Consider the following 5,442-nt stretch of genomic DNA (forward strand, 5'->3'; position numbering starts at 1 on the left):
AATTAAACACACTATTACTAGCAAATTACTTTCTCATTTTGCCGTATAATCCTAAAATAAACAATTGGATTGTAAATATGGTAATTATGTTTTAGTGAGACACTTGAGTCTGTTTTTCACTTGTGAATAGCCTGAGCCCCAGGCTAAGGGGCTGAAGCATGTAACTTAGCTGCATGGCCCCTGCCCGTGGCACGAAATCCCAGGCCTTTCATAGAATCATAGAACACTATGACTGGAAGGGACCTCGAGAGGCCATCGAGTCCAGCCCCCTGCCCCAATGGCAGGACCAGGTACTGTCTAAACCATCCCTGATAGACATCTATCTAACCTGTTCTTAAATATCTCCAGCAATGGAGATTCCACTGCTGGAAATATTTAAGAACAGGTTAGATAGATGCCCTGCCTAAAACCCTCTAATGCCAGCCCTGCTCTTGAGACTCCCCATAATCCATCCTGTGACCACCCTCAGGTTAAGAAACACTGACCTAGATGAGTTGACTACCTCCTGGAAGACTTCTGAGTATGCCCATCGGTACACGTATCCCCGGCTGAGAACCACAGCTCTCGGGCACAAGCTGGTCACCAGCAAGGGTAAGAAATTTACCTTCATGTGTCGATTTCCCCCCTGCTGGTTTGGAGAAGTGTAGAGATGCATTTTGCTCTTCGTCTTGCTCTGAAACATTTGGCATAAACCATAGGCCATGGGGCCCAGAGAAAGACAAGACGTTTGCTTTGATGTATTCAGAGAAGAGATAATGGACTGCTTGCACCAGAACCATGTTTTGAAGTAAGAATGCCTATGAAATTAAACTAGCTGTCTGATTACATAGGTAACAGAACTGCGCTGGTCAGCCCTGGCTATGCTTTTCAGCTGTGTGCAACAGTGACTTTTCAACAGTGGCAACAAAAACTTAAGAGTAAGTTTCTCAGCCATTACCTCTGAAGTATAGGTTTTACTCAGCTGGACAGCTGTCTGGTGCATATATTGATGTCCTTACGTGTATTGTTGCCCAGTTAACCTATGTTTATGACCCTCTGCCCTGTCCTGTGCCTCACTGGTCACAGGGCATGAGAGTTCAAATCTCATATTACACGGAATGTTCTCCACCTCTTTTCTGCTTGATGGTCAGAGCAGGCACATAATTTGACATGGCCAGTCTCCACAGGAACAAGCGGGAAGCAGTGTCTCCAAATGTGGCAGTTTCTTTCAGCGAGACGCATTGAGGGTGGGGTGCAGTGGGGGTAAGGTAGGTCTGTGAGTAGCTCAGGAGACAAAAGCCACCTTCACTGGAGTAAAAATGGAACCCCTCTATTGACTTCTCTGCTTGCGCTAGTGGTCAGTTTGGTCCAAGTCTTCATTCTGGTGGTGTCTGTTTCCACAGCTCTCTCTCCCATTTACCAGCACTGACTGTGCGCAATGTTGAGCAGTGTTTCAGAGGATGGGGGACAACATGCTTCAGATGCTCAAGTCTGCTGCTTGTTATACCAGAATCATTAATGCAGACCCAGCTTTCCCTAAGATTATGAGGTCAGCCTGTGGATTTCCTGGCGCTCATTCCAAAAGCTTCCTCCCATGCTTGGCATGCCAGATGTACAAGAGAGAGTCATCGGGGTAGGACCTGGCCAACAGCCAAGTCATTAGCTGCTATTAGGGAAAGCACCTTGAGGATTGCCATTCTCTCTCTTTCAGGGTCAGAGAGCTGGTGCAGGATGGAGAACTAAGTGGGCTGGGGAGGGGAGGAGAGGAATCGGAGAGAGAAAGCAAGGAGTGTGGGGAGGGAAGTAGGTTGGGAAGAGGACAACATGTGGGGAGTAGGAGCAGGGGAAAGGGGAGATTGTGAGGAAGGAGAAGATTAGGCTGGAGGAGAGAGGAGAAAATTTCTGGTGGAAGAGAGGGGAGTGAGAGAAGGAGGACAGATAGGCTGTTTCTTCTTTCTGACTGGCATCCTAATCCCACAATCTCCATCAGTATCAGCTGTGGGGCTAGTAACTTTCCTGGAAGCTTCATTTTCCAGGAGAAATCCCACTATTCCTTTTCCCTTTCCCTGGAACTCCTCCACAGATAAAGGGGGCTACTTCCCCTGGCCATGTCCTGTACCTTTCCCAAAAGAAGCAGGATGTTTTGATTTTAGGACACTGAACTATCCTAGGCATTTCAGGATGGGTTGTGTCTTCTAGCCATGTGCTCTATGGGCTTCAGTCAGTTAGCAGAGTCCTCCAGACAGTCTCTGAACATGCTGTCCAAGGCTTCGTCTGGACTAGAAGAAAGGTGGTGAGGGAGATAACGGTGAGGAAGATAACAAGCCATTGAAGTGGCCCTGCTAATTTGTCAGGGTAAAGCCTCAATCAAATGCATCTGAATTGTCTTGGTGACGCAAGCAGCTCAGTCATCTCTGACGGCTCCCTCAGTTGGTGACTCCTTTGTCGCTGGCTGAGAGGTTTCTGTCTACCCACCCTTCTGGCCAGCACTTAGTTTGTAATGGAAGAGGTGATGGGGCTCAAGCAATTGGTTTTACATTTGTAACTAATGGAGCAAAGCCAGAGGTGCTGGGGCTATGAACTGCCAAGCCCAGAAGTGCTGGGGCTCAGCACTGGCAAGGTCTGGCAGAAATTAAGCACTGCTTGTGGCCATGTTCCCATCAATATCCCTCTTTACCCCAGAAATGCTCCCCCTCCTTCTTCCAAAAGCTCTCTCCCCAGCCAGGAAGGCAAAGAAAGACAGAAAGCAAAGAGGAATGAAGCAAAGACGGAAGGATGGTGGCAAAGATGAAGAAAGGGAATCAGGAGAGGGGGCAGGTCATTTAGGATTGTTGTTTAGGCTGTGAATTCTTTGGGGCAGGGCTTGTCTTGCACCATTTGTCCAGTGCGCGGGAGGGTCGGGCCGAGATCTCTGGGTGCTCTGGGTCCTACTGTTAGAGATATGAACTACAGTAACAAGAGAGCTAGAAGGAGAGAAATGAAACGAAGGAAGAAAAAGGAGAGGAGGAAGAAGGAAGGTAGACAAAGGAGTGGAGTTGCCAAGGCTGTTCCCTACTCTGATACTCTGAGTGCAGAAGGTGAGGGACCCACAAAAGATCTTAATATACTTTGCCTCTGCAGGCTCTGATTAAAAGCTTCCCAAAGTCACAGATGCCCTGACCCTGGGAAGCAGCTGCCATCACCCACATGAGAAAACCCCTCTTGAGGACCCAGGGAGACATGCTTGGGATGTCTCCCTGCAGGGTAACCCCAAGCTCTTAATCCTCCCTTAGAAGAGAGCTTGAAAACAGAGGATGAAATTAAACTGCAGTCTGCTAGCTGACCTTTCTGTCTTCAGCGTGCATAGACACAGACCCTTCTCTAGGGCACGGGAATCAAATCATTGACTTAAAAAAAGGTGATTTATTAGAGGAGGTATCCCAAGCAATGACTAAAGGAGGGGAAGGCCTGGGTTCTGACTCATTCAGCCCTCCCCATCCCTCTCTGCACATGTAGTTCAGCAGGGCTGAGCCAACAGAAGTGATTTACAGCCCAGTTGCTACTTGGTCTATCTTCATGCCTCTCATAAATTAGAAAGCAAGATGTATGTAGTCAGGTTTGGAAATGCACCCCATGCCTTTGGAAAAGTGGATGGATTCTCCTCTTCCTTCTCTGTCCTTTACCTTCCCCCACTCTCTGTCTTTCTTCTTCATTCATGGTCTTCTTTCCTGCTCCCCAGTTTCTTACTTGTCTTTTCTCCCTGTCTCTCCTCCCCTGAGACCTCCTTTTCTCTCTGGGACGGGGTAGTAGGCCTCTCAGAGAAGCGTGAACATTTATCTTTCTAAGCTAACCTAGGCTACGTCTACACGTGCACGCTACATCAAAATAGCTTATTTCGATGTAGCGACATCGAAATAGTCTATTTCGATGAATAACATCTACACGTCCTCCAGGGCCGGCAACGTCGACGTTCAACTTCGACGTTGGGCATCACCACATCGAAATAGGCGCTGCGAGGGAACGTCTACACGCCAAAGTAGCACACATCGAAATAAGGGTGCCAGGAACAGCTGCAGACAGGGTCACAGGGCGGACTCAACAGCAAGCCACTCCCTTAAAGGGCCCCCTCCCAGACACAGTTGCACTAAACAACACAAGATCCACAGAGCCGACAACTGGTTGCAGACCCTGTGCATGCAGCATGGATCCCCAGCTGCCACAGCAGCAGCCAGAAGCCCTGGGCTAAGGGCTGCTGCACACGGTGACCATAGAGCCCCGCAGGGGCTGGAAAGAGAGCATCTCTCAACCCCTCAGCTGATGGCTGCCATGGCGGACCCCACTATTTCGATGGTGCGGGACGCAGATCGTCTACATGTGCCCTACTTCGACGTTCAACTTCGAAGTAGGGCGCTATTCCCATCCCCTCATGGGGTTAGCGACTTCGACATCTCGCCACCTAACGTCGATTTCAACTTCGAAATAGCGCCCAACACATGTAGCTGTGACGGGTGCTATTTCGAAGTTGGCGCCGCTACTTTGAAATAGCGTGCACGTGTAGACACGGCCCTACTCTACTCCATTCTAATTCAATTTGCCTCAGACATATATTTATACTATGCTCCAGAGGAGGAACGAGTGACCAAGTTCTTCTCTCTAATCCTCTCTTCCCATGCTTCCCCCACTTCCTGATTCAAAGTTCACAATGAAGGCAATTACAGTGGCTGTGCTTTGAACATCAAAACTCATTACATGCTGTTACTGGTGATCCCCAAAGATGCTCTAGGTCTCAGTGCAGGTTTACACCCAAGGGGCAAAGTCAAACTAAGTTACGCAACTCCAGCTGTCCGAATAGTGCAACGCAACTCAGTTTGACTTACTGCACTGTCCCCACTGGGGGTGGGTGGGAGAGGTTGATAGGAGAAACTCTCCCATTGACTTCTCTTACTCCTTATGACCCGGTGGATTACGGGGGTCAATGGGAGCACAAGCGGGAGTTGATTTAGTGTGTCCCTATTAGACCAGCTAAATCAACTCCTAGGAGATTAATCTCCAGAGTGTCAATCTGCTGGTAAGTGTAGTCCAGCCCTTACTTAGAGGGTGTGTTTCATCTCAGTGAAGTCCATGTACTCTAATTCCTCCTGTAGTGTATCAATGCCTGGGACCCAGTATTCTAAGTCCTGATGCCGCAGGGTGGCATCAAACCTGTGAGAGGAAAGAAGTCAGCACACCTGTGACTTGTCAACTGCCTCCCAATTGGGTTTTAAGAGAGTGTGTCTGGACCATATACGCAGGAAAGTGACTGATGACAAAGAGTGAGAGTAAGTGAGGAAAAGACGCATGTGGGAGCTGCCGGACAACAGCATAGAGGAGACAGGAGATTGTTAGGTGCAAGCTTCTAGAAACCAGGAGACAGTGGGAGGTCGCTGAAAGAAACTGTAAGGGGGCTCCAAAAAGGAAGCTGAAGGCAGAGGAAAAGCAAGAGAG

This window comes from Carettochelys insculpta, chromosome 1, assembly GCF_033958435.1.
Source record: "Carettochelys insculpta isolate YL-2023 chromosome 1, ASM3395843v1, whole genome shotgun sequence".
NCBI classification, from domain to species: Eukaryota; Metazoa; Chordata; order Testudines; family Carettochelyidae; genus Carettochelys; species Carettochelys insculpta.